This window comes from Manis javanica, chromosome X (assembly GCF_040802235.1).
Source record: "Manis javanica isolate MJ-LG chromosome X, MJ_LKY, whole genome shotgun sequence".
Lineage (NCBI taxonomy): Eukaryota > Metazoa > Chordata > Mammalia > Pholidota > Manidae > Manis > Manis javanica.
This window is the reverse complement of record NC_133174.1, coordinates 34,996,640-35,014,265: the sequence shown is the minus strand read 5'-3', so window position 1 is coordinate 35,014,265 and position 17,626 is coordinate 34,996,640. Positions and strand designations below refer to the sequence as shown.

Here is a 17,626-nt window from a genome sequence, read left to right as displayed (position 1 = left end):
TGGAGTCTTTTACTCTTTCCTTTTTACCCATTAAAAACTTTGCTAGTTGCTCCAGAATGTGCTGGCTTCATTCTTCATCCCCTCCAAGACATGAGCCTGGGAAAAACAGCATCTCAGCTGGTAACAATATTCCTCCTTTCTCGGTAAAGCAGTGAAACATCTTTCCTGTGCTATATAGCAGAACAAGTACTTCTCTACCTATTTCTCTTCTTTTTCATCGAGAACCGTGAATGTCATACAGAAAATTAAGCAGAAAGATTGAACCTTGAAGCAAACTGTACTTCTCTGAAAGTCGGCCTTTGCCAACAGACTGGGCCTTCGCTTCAGTTTCCCAGAGGCCTTGAGATAAGGAATCCAGTACAAGTAGTTTATTGGGGAGATGATGTATGCAAACACTCACAGAGATGTGGGCAAGTGAGACAGGGGAAAACAAGGCAGCCAATAGAAGTCCATTATTGAGGCAGCTACACTGAGCTTAACCCAGCGGGACCATGTATAGAGGGAGCTGGAGGTGGGCTATTTATACACCCACTCCTGTCAGTCATGATTGAGCGCTTCTCCCAGGGAGCACTCCAAAAGAAACAGCAAGCCCAAAATGCAGTCACTGGCCCCCCACGACTGCAAACCAAGACTTGATTACACTTTCAGTCTATTCCAGGAGAGTGACCTTTTAACAGTCAATCTGAAGTTTCCTGATCAGCACTAGTGAGGTAATCTGCATGATTACCTGCTCTCCCTTCCTCCCAAAAAGCTGTCCTGGCCTGAAACAATCCCTTCTTTTCTTTTACTAATAACTGCCTTGCCCTGCCCTCTTTCCCATAAAAACGTTCTGTTTTGTACAACTACCCAGAGCCTCCCTCCACTTGCTAGATGGGATGCTGCCCAGTTGGTGAATTGCTTATTAAAACCAGTTAGATCTTCAAATTTGTTTGCTTGAATTTTGTTTTTTAACAATTCCTAGCACTTCTGGCATGCCCTACATGCAGGCAAGGGAGCTGTAACAGCTAGAGAAAGACCCCAGGCCACAAAATACACATGCTGACAATTTTAAGTGGGATCATGTTTCTTTTCAGGGGTAGCGTGCATCATATATTCGGTCAATGCACAGGGACCTGTGTCCCCTGAAGTAGCAAAATCAAGATCCAGGGACAGGGCATAGACAGCTTCTGCTCCTGGAAGCCCCCTTGCTCTCCTCTTGTGTGTCCTTGGTGCACTGTGTGCCACCAGTAGGCATTCCACAAATATTTGTTTTCTGACTGACTTTGCATCCTTCATTACCACATCCTACTCCCTACTATCTCTAGTATTTTTTTTCCCTCCATTAAAAGGCCATGTATTTTACCATCTGGTTCCCAATTCTCAATACCTGGATACAAGAGAAGAAAATAAGAAAACCCTAGTTGGGTAGAGGGGGAAACAATGGTAGAGCCCTTCATTTGAACACCAGTATTTACTGCCACCATTTCCTATTCATTACAGGTGAGGTCATCTCTATGGTTTTCTTTGCTCTACTTTACTGTAAATGCTTTCCAAGAGTAATCACCTACACTGCCGTCAGGACTGAACAGTGGTAGGAGTGATAACAGTGTCTTGCCTTCCTCCTCAGGCCCTCACTAACAAGTAGCCCTGGCAAGAAAAAATGTTTTTCAATAGCTTGAAAAACTTTTAAGTCCCAGATAGAACAAGTTAACACAAAGGTGAAGGGAGCCTTGAGCTAGTGCCAGCCCCAGGTTTAATCCATAGCCTCAGTGGACAGTGGACACAGTGAAATACTACGGTCAGGTACCGAGATGGCCACTCCTCCACTATTCCCAAACAGAGGCCCTGTGGCAAGTGTTCAGCCCACTGCCATCAGGTCACTGTTGCCATATGATACCAGCTGCTATAACTGTCATCTCTGCCAGAGCACTGACCTTCCTCCCCTGGAACCTACCATGTCCTTCAGGTAATCCTTCCACTCAAAAGTGCCTGTTTCAGCTAATCCTTGGTGTCTGTAAAAAACAACGTAAGAAGGTCAGTTCCCCTGTGGCTCTGGCTTACATTCTCTTCTGTTACTAGGAAATGTAGTATTAAAGAACAGTGAAGAGAAGAGAGAGATAAAGCAAGACTAGGAGAGTAGAAAGGTGGTTTATAGGAAGAGAGAGAAAGGGAACAGTGCCTCCAGATTGTATTGGAAGATACACACACACACACAGACACTTGTGTTCTCTGAACTCCACAGCAGAAAGGTGACATCACTTCACAGGCAATAAATAGACCACCTGAATTCTTTTTCCATGGAAAAGTCAAAGCACTGTGCAATCTCTTTCACCTGTTATTTGATTGGTCAAGGTTCTCTTTTAACAAAACTGTACATCTACCATATTGGGGTAACTGACATTCAAATAATGGTGCTCAAAGGTTCAGGTGGTGGACACTCTGATGTGGTACCCAGATTCCCCTTGAAGGAGGGAGCGACTACTCCCTTCACTGTTGGTACTGCTGTTAAGTAGGTGGCTCTCATCTCTTAACTGTTTTTGAGGATTGCCTCTGCTAAAGTAAACTCCCTTGCCTGGGATCATGCTTCTTTTCAGGGGTAGCCTGCATCACATGTTTGGTCAATACACAGATATAAAGGCTGGACTGCCTCACTCCAGTTCAAGACAACTCTGAAGGGCCATGCAAGGCTCAGAGCTCCTACCTGAGATGGGCTGAACCTTCAATAGAGGCCGCATTATAGCCTAACCCCATGGTGGTGATCCCAAGAACACTCCATTATAATATGCCTATGTGTTAATTTCCATCTCATAATTGTTTTCCCAGGGAACACAGTCTGTAACAGGTGCTTAAGGCCTCCTCATCCATCAAAGAGTAGATTACATGCAAAAAAAATTCATGTTCTGCATGTTTTATTGTACAGTTCTGCTTTTAGAAATTGCTAATCAATATATGGCCATGATCTCTTAATCAGAATATTTGATTAATTAAAGAGCCCCACTTCTCAACTATGTTGGTATAACCTGCAGGCCTGAGATCAGGTCTACTGGGAAGATGGAAATAGGTAATAAAATTAAGTCATACTTTTTTTCACACTTTTCTTTATTAACACAGATAATAATAATAGCAATGGCAAATATGACATATTAAGGATTTACAATGTACCAGACATTGTTTTAAACACTTTGCATTATTTCATTTAAATTTCACAGCAACTCTATGAAATAAACACTATTATTGCCTCCACTATACAGATGAGAAAGTTAAGGCATACAAAAATCACACAACTCTGCTGAGTGATGCAGCCTGGATTTGTATCCAGACAATTGTATTTGAGAATCCAAACTATCAGTTACAGTACAGCTGCTTCCATAACTTGAAAAAATGTTTGTTTATTAGAATGCACACCATATTAGATGTGGCCAAATTCAATGATTCTTGGTAGGAAACTTTACCTAACTTAGCAAATAAGTGAATTCTGAAGCTTTTAACAGATCAGACCATAATCAGCCTTGGCGGCTGTTTAGTCCTGCTGGAAAAATGACCTCAACAACACGTCAGCTTCTTATATCAGCTGGACTCTCATTGTCCACTAGAAACAACTGTGCCTGAGCTCAATCAGCTGTCTCTACCATTCCCCATATCTGTAGTCTGGAACCTTCACCATTAATCTAACATCTTCAACCCTGTAGTGCCTCCTTTCACTCTCAATCTCAAAGCAAAAATGGAGGCCAAAAATGAAGAAGCATCTCATAGCTCCCTTTCTTACCTATGACTTGTCTTCAAATACTTGTCCTTATTTTCTCCTCTCCAATCTTTGAGAAGGAGGATGGCCCTTCTCCTGTCCCAAGCCTAATCTCATCACATGTTTGAACCCCATCTCCATCTCCACCTTATTCAAGAACTGATTCCATCAACATATTACAGCTGCTACTCAGAAATACCATTAACTCTGGTATATATTCTTTCAGGTTATATATACATAGGCAGCACATTAAATTTTAAAACAGTAATAGTATTTTTTGACTCTAAAACATCTTACTACATTGATAGACAGTGACTGCAATGGAGAGGATGTGGACTTGATAATATGGGTGAATGTTGAACCACTGTGTTGTGTATTTGAAACTGTCATAAGACTGCATATTAATGATACTTTAATTCAAAAATTCCAAACTAAAAAAAAAAGTACTTTTTTTTTTACTGTTTTACAAACTTTTTCACATATACTGGTATTACTGGTAATGTCCCATAGTTTTGATGACCATGATGGATATGACATCCATTCTACTTTCCCTCTTTTGTATCTTGCTGAAGTCAGCAACTGGAAAGCTACAAACTACATTTCCCAGACTCCCCTGAAGCTAGGATTTGGGGTATGATTAAAGCTCCAAAAACCAAATATTTCACATGAAATTTGAAAGGTGTAAGTGGGGGAGACACTTTGCCTCTGAGCTGTTTGGACTGGCAAGCTCAGGCATGCAAGCATTTGAGGATTTTTCTCTAGCATCTTTAGCAGAAATCCAAGTATCTGTTTACAATTAGATGAGCCAAGACAGCCTTCAAGATGCAGGGAGGAGAAGAGCTTTTACAACTGGAGTGGTCAACAAAGGTCTCCTTAGGGAAGTGGCATTTGAGCAAAGACCTGAATGAGATGAAGGAGACATGTAAATTTCTGGAGGAAAACATTTCAGGCAGAAGGAACTGAAAATGCAAAGCCCTGAGGTGAGAATCAGTGTGCATATTTTCTTACAGTTTTACAAACTAGTAAAACAAGCTTAGAGCAGAACTAAGGATAGGGGGAGTAGTAGGAATTGAGATCGGAGAGATAGCAGAGACCAAATCATGTATATAGCCTTGCAAATCATTACAAGGCATTTGTTAGTATATGTATGCCCTGAATATTGCATGTTATAGTTAGTTTATGGGACATAACTTATACCAATTAAGTATTGGTTGTCTGTATGAAATCAAATATAATGTCCTGTACTTTCTTCCATTTGCTAAATCTGCCTGAGACTGAGTCTGTGTGCCCCACTTTCCCACCTCTTCCAGTTTCCTCTCTCCCACTTATAAAAGAAAGGAGTACCTCTTTTCCTTCCTGAATATTACTCTGGTGTACTGCACTAGGGTGTGAAAATCTCCAAAATGCCAGAGGTACAATTCAAAATAACTGGGGTTAGCATTGAAAAAATGAAGAATTCTCAAGACTAGATCACAAAAGTTTTATAATTTAGGTGGTTCCTGCTTTTATGAGATTATTGAGTTGTCAGCTGATAGATCATTAAGTTTATTATTGAAAATAGATTTTTGTGTAATTTTTTGGTGCATAACTTGGAAGGAGCTTAAACATCTGAATAAAATTGACTAAAACTGATATAACAAAACCCTTCCTTTCATCTTATTTATGGTTGATATCATTTTTTAAAGATACAAATAAAATCATGCTAATCCTTATTTCATTTTAGCCATGAAAAATAATTACCCATGGATTCATGAAATATGTTTTTAAAGATCCCCATTTGCTGTATTAGGAAGTGCATTTTCATAAAATTTTTCTTTCTATGCTTAATGGTTGTCAAAATTTGTGATATGCTATTTTAATCAGTTGGGAACAACTAATTTTTATAACAATGACTCAATCCAGAACACACTTTTAAACACTTAAGAGGCTTGTAATCATAGGAAATAAAAGTAACAATGTTAATATTTATATATTTTATTGTAGAGAGCATAATACAGTGATTCATAAAATTCTTTCAAACACAAAAATATATTACATTAGAATAAAGTCCCAGGAGGGAAGCAGAATGAAACAGAGTTCAATGAGATAAAGGAAGGATAAGAAGTTTCTGTCTGTTAAAGAAAAGCTTTTCACATATTTTTTTTAAAAGGGTGATGACTGGTATAGAATTGCTTTATTTAGATTCCTTTGGATAATTTTGCTATAAACTGAATGTGTTCCCCCCAAAATTCGTATGTTGAAACCTAATTCCCAATGTGATGTTTTTAGGAGGTGGGGCCTTTTAGAGATGATTAGGTTATAAGGCAGAACCCTCATGAACAGGATTAGTGCCCTTAAAAAGGAGATTCCAGAGAGCTCCTTCCATCCTTCTGTCATGTGAGAACACACCAAAAAGATGGTCATCTATGAACCAAGAAGGGAGCTCTCACCATACATCAAACCTGCCAGCACTTGATCTTGGATTTCTCAGCCTCAAAAACATGAGAAATAAATTTCTTTTGGTTATGTGTTATTCAGTCTATGGTATTTTGTTACAGTGGTCCAAATAGACTATGACACATTCAAAAGGGTGATGTAAGTTTTATTTTTAAATGTCAACATTTATAATATACCACAAACTATATCTTTTGCAGCTATTTAGGTTTAAGAAAAAAATTTACACATTAACTTTAAAATGTCTTAGGAGCTACATGGTTTTATTGAAATTATTTTTATTTTAGGACGTAGGCAAAAATAAAAAAATGTCTGGAGACTGCTTGCCAGTTACAGAGGTCTGGGATAGGGACAGGGAGTGGGCATCTAGGCCTCATAGGGCTAATGCCAGCCCGCTGCATTTCCCAGGTTCTAAGAAAGGGACTGCCTTTGAAGCATCTCTCCTTCAAAACAGGATCTGAAAAAGGTTCTGTTTTGAAGAGACTCTTGTAGAAGCTAAAGGTCTGGTTTAAAGTTAGTAGACAAGGATGGATCATCAGCATTGCTCTGGATAGGAAGGTGAATGCAGTCAGACACCCTAGGATGAAATACGCTGAAATCCAGTTCATGTTCTTCTCAACATATCTTATGCCTTGGCATAGGGCTACTTCCACTAGGCCTTAAATCAAACTGGGGCAGGGGTGGTGAGGCAGGCAGGAGTAAATGAAATCTCAGTGCATCTTATTAATGTAACACAAGGTGTTAAGAAAAAATATCTAAGCCTTGGAAATGAAGTCCTATCAATGTCATATCGCAAGAAACTTACCAAGGATTGTTTGTTTACTTACCTACAGGAAGATAACTTTGACTTTGTTACTTGCTATACTAATTACCATGTTAATTACTAGCTCAGATTCTGTGAAGTTACATGTTAACTCATAAACCTTTTCCAGTAACAGTGCAAATAATTTTTATCCATCTCTAAAGAAAATACCAAAGGTTATGGTATTTTCTCTGAACCAGATTTTACCATGTTACCAATTCTCTCATTAATGAGTTAATAAATTTTCAACATGTGTTCATACTATATGCATATGAATCATGTTTTTAACTTTTTGAAAATTATACTTGACAGTGGAACTAGGCTTTGATAAGGTAAAAGGAATTCACCTTAGCTAATCCTAGGGATAAACATAATTTGGAGCCTTGTCATGGAGAATGATTATGGGCACAGTCCAACAAATTGATACAATTTATGCTCTTTATAATCCTACACTGGGGGCCCAGCTCCTCAAGGAACACAGAAGACATTGGCCAGGTTTCTTGGCATTATAGAGTTGCCATCAGTCATTAGTTCTGTAGATGGAATATCTCTCACCAAACACAATATAGATGTCTTTTGTATCATAAAGTTTAAATCTGTAGGGGGAGAAAGATTTATGTGTATTTGAATTGTTAAGCTCTCATCTAGTTTGTGTCTGGAAATGTCTTGAATGACGGTGTCTCATGTAACCTCTAAAACTACTCTTTATGAACGGAGTGGCTTGACTACAGAAGCCCTAAGAAAAAACCTCCACTGGGTTTCGCTTTTTCAGTTTCAACCAACACTTTCCAAGCAGCCGTTCTAAGTGTAGAAACAGCATCTCTAACTCTGCTGTAATGTTTGTGAGGCTTAGAGAGAAGAGAAGCAAAGCTGGTGAAAGAACAACAAGGCTGTCTCCACCCCACCACTCTTTTCTACAGGCTGACAAGGATGGATGGCTTGCACTGTAATCTCCTAAAGCCTACTCCATGTACAAGAGTGCCTGACTCTTCTGTTCAGTGTTTTCCTTCTTCATGAACATTCTGAGGAGTGACAAACAGTGAGAGAATCCTTGAAAACATCCCATTCAGACCTGGGCGACAGTGAGTCCCAGTTCACTGGCTCTTGATACCCTATTTCATTCAAAATGCAGCATTTGGGTTTGAGAGCTCACAAGAAGCTTGCTTTGCACCTAGCTCTAACAATCCAGCCACGTGTAAAAGCTCAACCTGTCCATTCGGTTGCCTGAGGCCTCCACCTCACCAAGAAAGGTGGTTCGGTCTCCTTTTCTGCAAGAAGCTGAGACTGCCCATCTTTTTAAATTTCTTTGCAAAAACTTTGAAACCAGACCACTGTGTGCAAGGATATATTGTTATGAGATTTCTCACTGATTCCCCCTTGTTCTGTGAATATGGAGTGGAGCCCAGCAGCCCCATGTTTAGTTTGACTAGGAGAGAAGTCTGGTTAGCACACTGCTCCTACTGAGCTGACCCAGAGTGAAGAACAGTAAATATTTCCAATATTCTCGAATGCTGGGCTAGATGGCTAAATGCGACTTTATATCCCAAACCCACGGTCAAAGCCTGAGAATCCACTTTGCTGAGGCCCCAGAGCTTTCTGAACTGGCTTTCTCTTACCACTGTGTCACACAGCCTGTCTAGTTGGTTACTACCCTTTACACACACACCAACAGTGCCCAAGGCCCACTCAGAAAATGCAAACAGCTGTCAGGATCCTACCGCAGTAAGCAACAGGATTAAGCAGATCTGTGCAAGAATACCATACAATGCATTGCAGAGTGGTCTATGAATTATTAAATTATCATTGACTGTACATCCTCACCATTCCAAAAGATAATTGGGAAGAAGTGTTATGTCCTTACACCTGAAATTGCATCACAAATGTAAAAAGAAGCCATCCAAATCCCATTAAAAATCACAGTAAGCCCTTGGGGAAAGCATACTGACTGTAGATTAGTCTAGAAATGAAAAAAACTTCATGTGAAATAGTTGCTTCTGTAGCAAAGAAACACTGAGGCTTCCCTTCTTATTTGTGTGATGTCTGGACAGATTGATGCATCAAGTAATATAAAATCTGAAAGTTATTAATAAAGCACGTGCTGCTCCTTTAAATTCAGTTCATAACCGCAACAGAAAACTTCCTTGCATCAGTATTTATGATAAAATCTAGATAATGGGTTTTTCCCCCCCTTAAAGACTGACACAATAATGGAACCTTAACAGGTTTCATCCTTGGACCAACAAGTCCCTTAATTCCTGGATGTTGTACTTCAACGCAAAATATATCCATTTAGTTTCTTATACAGTATTTGTCCCCAGACTGTTCACTTTTCAGCAGTATTTAAAATTGCATGCAAATCCACATGTCAGCAAATGGCCTCATTTTGATACAAAAATACCTTGTTTCCTGCTAGGGAAAAACAGGGATAAGCATTCAGCATTCAGTTCACTGTGAACACAGACAATAAGAATGGGTTATTGAAACATTATCACATTTTTGTTCTGCTCTGTAAATTTTTATTAAAGATTAAAGTTAATATACTATCTAGTTATATTAATATAAAATTTGTTTATTTTTTCCCAGTGAATGGTGTTTTTGATAATAATTTAATAAATGGAAGCAGGAAGGATTATATACTGTATTCTGAAGATCTAAGAAACTTCCAATAAAGATTTCTTGATGGAAGGCATGGGCCTAAAAGTGTTTTGTTAAGAAACAAGTAATAATTTTCAGGGAGGCTGCTGCTTTTGCAATGAAGGAAATATTCATTTCTTGTTTGTATGCCTTCAGCAGACTTTTCCACAGCTTAGTTGTCCTCTTTTTCAGCTAACTTGAAATTTGCCATAATTTCCTCTATTTTCATAAGGGAAAAAAAGTCACTGGTGTGGGCAGTATTTTCTAAAAGGTCAAATATATTTTCTACAGAGACGACTATGTGCAGCTATTTCTACATACTTGTGAAATGAAAACACTTTGGCTACACCAGGCATGTCTACACTAAAATGGTTTTCTTTTAAAAATTCTATATTGCTATTACCCATTGTTTACAACTTGTTTACTTGAACTTTGGGTCATTTTCTCAGGGCTTTGAGAAGAGATAAAAAGAGCAGTGAAGTCAGTGGCTTCAAAAACTCTTTACCAATATTCAGAGATACATGTTAACCATTTAAGACAGCATCAAGCAAGCATTTTTGAATATGAGGATAGCATTGCATTTGGTGAAAATTATTATGTGGAAACCCCTTTTTCTCCATTGGGAATTTTTGGTTTGCTTGTTTAAATGAAAGCAAAGGAAGAGTCCAGGAACCAAAAAAGGAGAGGGCATACTAAATTAAAACAAAGAATGGGAAAGTTGAAGTATAATACCTGGAAAATTAATTTTGATATTTTGTTTATCATTCAATCATAGTTTTTTTTCAAATTTTACACACACACAAAAACAGTATATGGAAGAAGGAGTAACTAATTGGACTTGGACAATGAGGATAAGAAAGGAATTTTGAACACTCTAAAAAAGAGCATCTAATTGTGAACAAAGAGGAAAACAAATTTGCATAAAATAAAAATGGCCACTTGCCATTTATTGGCACTGACCTCTACTTTGAGGGCAGAGATATAGCTTATTAATCATGTATCTGCTTAAAACATAGACTGATGAACAATTCAAAGTTGAAACATGATAAAGAACTTGAGGATACTAATTAAAAGTAAATGTTTCATTGAATGTCTAGAAAATGTCTAGAAAACAGTATCTGTCAAAGGTGTTCACTTGAAAGGAAACACAAAAGTTTTATTCCTTTCCAAAATAGTCCCTAAAATAACTTTTATAATATATATATGGGTAACTTTCTGAAATATTGTATCTAAATATGCATATATTAAGTAAATCATTCATTTATCATATATGTAGGTGTTGAGCACCAATTATGTGTCAAGGCATCATAATGTTTTTTTGTAGTGGACAGAATAAAAGAATATGAAATGATATATTAAATATCACAATTCAAGTGCTACTTCAAATCCTTTTCATAAGGTTGTTATGGACACCTACATACTTAGAATCAGACAACTTTCATGGAACAGCCCAGGAAAATGCCCAACACATCACCTCACTGAGATAATACCTTCTCACAACTACTAAAACAATGTCATTTCCTTTATATTTGTCTTACTTTGGAATCCCCATCTGAAGCAGACCCTGAGACAAGCATTCAAGTAGAAGTAATTTATTTGGGAGACAATTCCAGCAAAAACTAGGAGTGGACAATTGAAACTGGGGAAAGGAGGGAAGTCAGTACAGAATTCATACACTAGTTTGCACTGTGCAGAGCTGGAACTAAATTCTAGGAGCCAGCACAGGATGCTGGCCACAGAGTCACCCCACCCAAGGAGTGAGGGGGCTGGTGGCTTTATACACCCCCATCAGTCTTTACTTGAGAGCTTCTAAGGTAGCCACAACTAGCTTAGCCTGCTCAACAAGTGGGCAGAGTACAACTTAGCAGCCAGAGGAAGCCTTCTGTAAAGAAATGTATATTCTAGCAGTTGGCAGTCCAGCTGGCCAGTGTGCACTGACATGGTGTATTGGTTTAGAACTGCCATAACAAATTACCACAGACTACATGACTTAAACACAACAGGAATGGATTCTTTTGCAATTCTGGAGGCCAGAAGTCTAAAATCAAGGTGTCATTAGGGCCACACTCCCTCTGAAGGTTCTGAGGAGATTTCTTCCTTGCCTCTTTCAGCTTCTGGTGGCTCTAGGTATTCTTTGGTGTTCCTTGGCTTATGGTTACATCACTCTAGTTTCTTCTTCTGTCTTCACATCACCTTCAGTTCCATGATCCTTCACTTAATTACATCTGCAAAAACTCACTTCCCAAACAAGTTCACATTCACAAATTCTGGGGGTTAGGACATGGACATATATTTTAGGACCCAATATTCAACACACTACAGGTACTGTGAGTGAGGGGATATGAGAAGAACCTTGTTATTAGTGTCCACTGCAATCTAGTAATCCTTAACAATCACCATCAAGCTGTTCTGTACTCTCATCCCTGGCCCACCAGCACAAACCATTCATCTAAGATCAGCTTTCAGCTTGTTCATGTGCTGCGTTAATTGCCACTTTGTTTCCTCTTCCTCTATGCATTTTTATAGTGTGAATACTTGCCTTATACAGAACTGTAGATTTGCTGTTTTTTTTAAATCAAACATAAATTGATCTTTAAAAGCAGTAAGCACATTAAACATGGATGGGATGCCCCTTACACTTATAACAAATCTTTTTGTGAACAAAACATAGCTTATTATAAATATCGATACTATATGAGGACAATACCCTAAAATTCTTTCAATAGAGGGTAAGCTTTTAGAATGAAAAAAATTAGGCTCTGTGTCACAAAATAGCTGAAACTCCCAGAGTTTCACGCATATGATTGCAGTAAGTCAGGAGAACCATCAAGCCACACGCAATGGGAAAAACATTGATAGAGTATGTTTCTCCAGGTCTGCAAAATTAAAACAATTCCCTCAGCAAGTGAAACAGCCAGCAAGCAAATCCATAGCACCACCACTGCTGTTCATGAGTCATTGTCTGTCAATTTTTGCTGGATGTTGGATTTATTTTTTCTAGATCAAAGGGGTTTGTTTCATGGTTATAGTTTTCTGTTCCTCATTTGTCTGGTAAAATTTTCAGAAGGGTCCCTTTGGAGGGCAATAGGGGAGGATCCTGAGTTTAGTGCACCCTGGGAGGCAATATAGATGAGTAAGCTAAGAATATTGTGGAAAATTCTGGAAAGTGGACTGTGGGATAAAGGGTACAATAGAAAGAAGCATGCCCACAGAGGGAGACACAGGCAGGTTGCCTGTAGAATGATCATACCTGACTCTGTCCCAGCCTGACAGACATTCAGCAGCTTCTGCAATTGGCACTTGTACAAGTTTTTCCATCCCAGTACATCAGGTTGAAAGTGGAGAAGCTATGAGGAGAGGATTTCTGTAAGACAGAACATACCCATTCACCTCCAGGACTCCATCAGTCCCAAATAGAAAGTGCATAGTGTGCATTTATTCATTCATTCATGCATGCAGTAAGTTTCTAGTGAGTACTGATTAAGTGACAGGCAATGTACTGGATACCTAAGACTCACCCTGGTGAGTCCCTATCCTTACCTCTTCTCCCTCTGCTTTTGGTGACACTGTCTTAGCCTAATGTTTACTGAAGATAGGTTTTTTGAGTTTTACTTTCAAAATACTCAGTTTTTGAGATTTGAGTTTTAATTTAAAAAAAACACACATTTTAGAAACCATGCTCAACTATATCTATGATCCTTGTAATTACCATATGCTGTAAGATGCAATATTAAGTAGGTTATAAAACCTGTCATGATTCCACAATAAAAAGGAAATGAAAACTGCAATCCCAAATTTAATTGTTTTAACATGTTTGTTTAAAGAGAAAGGAAGGATTAAAAACTATATCTATTCTTCTAAAAAGCTGGGGTTTCTACTTAGTAAAAGATGATTTAAAGCTCTGGAGTACTTCACAGGTGAAAAGCTATGCAGCAGAATGCCTTTAACCATGAATATGAAGGATGAATTATAACCTTTTTAGATTTAATCACTCTTCTGATTGCCCTCCAGCCAGACACTTAAGGATGACTAAAAACTTTCAGTGTCTGTCTAAAATAATAAGTTTATAGACATCAATGCCAGAAAGGCAATAAAATATAGACTTTTGGATGGTAAGGTGGGAGTTCAAAGTCCTGAAGTCTCTCTACCCCCAAGAAACTTCTCTTTGCCTCTGAATTATCCAGTAGTTTTCAAAGTTTAGTGAGTGTAAGAATTATTTAGGGAGCTAATTAGGAATTCATAGTCATAGACCCCACCCCTGCCAATTTCAGTTTGCTAGTTCTGAGATGGGAGCCAGGAAGTCTGCCTTATTAATAAGCAATCTCAGATCATCCTGTTGCAGGGGGGCTGCTGATTATGTTCTGAGAAATAGTGATCTAGGGAAAATTTGTCCTGAATTTGCTGCTTTCACCCTCTCTAACAGTGTAGTGATAGCAAAGATATTTTCTTGACTCTTCAAGGTTTTAATAATTATTTAATGAACACTTACCAGGTACTAGGCTAAGATATTTCTATATATATATATATATCAGTTTATATAATTCTCACAATGACTCTGTAAGATAATATCCCCATTTTACAATGACAGAATGGAGACTCATGGGTGTAAGGAAATTGCCTAAAATCAAACTTAGGGTGTGTAACACCAAAGCATTTGTTCCAAACGGTTACACTCTCTGGCCTCCCAAAGAGTTCCATGAGCATACTGTATATTTGTGATGCTCACCCAGTCAACCTCATGGTTGTTGATCAGTCACTATAATAATATAAAGCCAGTCACATCACTTTTAAAGCATTATCCCCACAAGCTCATGTTGTGCCAAAATAGTTACTACAGGTGAGCAGATGAGACAGGCAGGGAGTAGCTGGTCACTGGGGATAAGTGGCCATGTTCAATCAATCAAAGAGAACCCCAACCTCTGTCTTAAAAACTCTTAAAAAATGGGCAATAAGAGCTTCATGCATTAACCTGTGTAGGGATAGTTTACAATGGCAAAGAGGAGGCTCAGGACTTCTAGTTATGATGGCGTAGCTCATATGGTACTAACCATATAACAACTATAAACTCTGAACGACACATGAAATGACTATTTGGAGGCACTGGACAGTGACCAAAAGCAAAAAGAAACTGGAGGAAATTTGGCCCATGAAACAGGGGAATCACACTAGCTAACTAGCCCACTGCAGAGAAGAGTTCAGAGTTTCTCTGCTTAGAAGAGCTTGGAAAAACACCTCAGACTTTACACTGTAATTCCATCAGGGCTATATCTTTGTAATAAATGCCATATCAGGGCTATATCTTTGTAATAAATGCCATATGCCAGGGTTAAGGACTTATCCAACGATAAAAGGCAAAACTAAGACATTCCTTAATGAAGCACAAAAGATCAAGGTGATCCACCAGTAATTTAATTGCCAATCAAAGCAAAACTCAACAATCTTCAGAGGAAGATAAGCAAATCAAGAATCTGTATAATATATCACACAGTATATAATCAAAAATTACTAGATATGTGAGGAAAAAAACTAACTAGGAATATGTGGAAAAAAAATCAGTCTATATAAACAGACCCACAGATGATCCAGAAGTTGTAATAAGCAGACATGGATTTTTAAATTACTATGATAAATACATTAAAGAATTTACAGGAAAAAAATGGATAAATGGTGGAAAAATAGGGAGTTTCAGTAGAGATTCTTAAACCAAAAAAAGAGCCAACTAAAAATTATAGAACTTAAAAAAAACCGTATCAAAAATTTTTTTAATTCGCTAACTGGCTTTGGCAGTAGATTGCATCCAACAGAAGAGTCAGTGAAGTTGAGGATAGGACAATAAAATCACCTAAACTAAAAAATAGAGTAGACAAAATTTGAAAAAAGAGTTAACTGCATTACAGTGACCTGTAGGATGGTGTCAGTCTAGCATAAATGAGTCTCAGATGGAGAGGAGAGAGACAATGGTGCATGAGAATTATTTGAAGAAATACTGACCAAACTTTTCTACATTTAATAAAAATCAACAATCCACATATTCAGGAAGCTCAGTGATCCCTAAGCAGTATAAATACAAAGGAAGCCAAACATAGGCACATCTTAGGCTAAATACTGAAACAAGAAATAAGGAGAAAAATTAAAAAGTAGCCAGAGGAAAAAAGCACATTTATGTACAAAGGAACAAAAGTAAGAATGATGTGTGACTTCTCATAAAAATGAGTGGAGGTTAAAAGAGAATTCCAAAATTCTGGGCTTTAAATTAAAAGGAATGAAACTCTGACTGTAACATTTCTGGTAGTTTGACAGATGAGATGAGATAAAACATCCTTTGGTGGGGATCTTTTACATGCCTGTTCAAATTCTTTTGGTGAGCAATAGGTAGTTACATAGTTTCTTGAGTAGGCAACATGATAAAATGCAAATGTGGAGAAAGAAGCATTTGCATTTAGGTACAGGATGGAATAGAGGGGAAAGAAATGAGAGGCAGGAAAATGGGAAATCTGTTAGGAAAATGATGTCACAACCCAGGCAAGGGGTTAAATTTTTGTCAGAGTTGAGAAGGACTGGGCAACAGTGTCATCAAACAAGGCCTAGGCTTCACATGGCAGACCCAGGAATGTGATTTGTCTGGACATTGGTCATGGCCCCCACTCTGAGATTCATCCGCATACTCATCAAGCTCATGAAACCAAAATAGTAGCCCCAACAAAATGCTGACTCAGCTATTTACCTTGAGAAATACAAATGTCAAGAGTAACACATGACAAGAGGAGGATTAAAGATGGGGCGTAAGAGGTGAGACAGAGGCTTCCTCCTAAAACTGCATATAATATGAAAATATAATTAATACAACTAATCCTGAAAGAGCAACAGGAAAGAGGACTGCTCCAAACTGCATAAACCTGGAGAAAAGAATAAACCTCATGGAATAGGGTAATATACCAAAGTCATGGCTCTGCAGGACCCAAGTCTTTCCCCCACCCTAGCTCAATGGTGGGAGGAAGAGAAATGGAGTGGGGAGGGACTGGAGGCCTGGGACTGCTGAATACCTAACTCTGGAGAACTGCTCTGGGAGCACAAACATGCATTTCATGGTCCTTGCATGGTACTCTCATGATTAGGGGGTTGGAAAGGTAAGACAAGCAGAATTCCTGGAGAGACTAAGATTCCAGCCACTTGTGGAAAGCAGGGATCTATATCCTGCTGCTCTGGGACAAAAGAAAGGCAGGTAGTCTAAGAGACCTCCTAACAGCAAGAGGGCTGCTAAAGGGGCAAGGCTTGCACGGAGCTTACTGCTCAGGAGAAAAGACTGGTAGACAAAATTGCCCAGGGGCACTCTGCCCAGCAGGTTGGGAACATTCATGATCTTCAGGTGCTCCAGCTCCCTGGCTGACTGCACAGCTCCAAAGACCCCCTCCGTGATATGCAGCCTACTGCGCCTTTCTCCCGGCCAGCCCCACCTGGCTCACAAACCGGCAAACCCTACCCTGGCATTAGGCCAGCCAGAGGGAAGACCTGTCTACAGCAACTACAAATGCAAAGTATAAAGGCTTATACCTGTGGGCTCCGCCCACTGGTTCTGGCAGTGGAGACAGGCAGAACAGCTGGGAAGCAGGAAGCAGCTCTTTCTAGCCCCGCAGGCACCAATGGAAAGTTTTAAAAGCAGATCAGATACAGTGGAGGAGACGATAAATGAAATAGAAATTAGAGAAGATGAATACAAGAAGCTGAGGCACAGAGAGCAAAAAGGATCTCTAAGAATGAAAGAATATTGAGAGAACTGTGTGACCAATCCAAACACAACAATATTCGCATTATAGGGGCACCAGAAGAAGAAGAGAGAAAAAAAAAGGGTAGAAAGTGTCTTTGAGGAGGTAATTGCTGAAAACTTCCCCAATCTGGGGAAGGAGATAGTCTCTCAGGCCATGGAGGTGCACAGATCTCACAACACAAGGGACCCAAGGAAGATGACACCAAGGCATATAGTGATTAAAATGGCAAATAACCAAGGATAAAGTCAGACTATTAAAAGCAAGAGAGAG

The 17,626-nt window shown here is 38.9% G+C and overlaps 1 long non-coding RNA gene across 1 annotated transcript in view; it reads right to left on the bottom strand.

Annotated features, from left to right (window-relative positions):
* Window positions 1–17,626, bottom strand: part of LOC108405176 (uncharacterized) — a 44,363-nt gene that overhangs the window by 10,542 nt on the left and 16,195 nt on the right. The window contains exon 2 of the long non-coding RNA XR_001855107.3: window positions 12,841–12,954. This is a non-coding gene — a long non-coding RNA (uncharacterized lncRNA). The remainder of the gene's footprint in view (window positions 1–12,840; window positions 12,955–17,626) is intronic.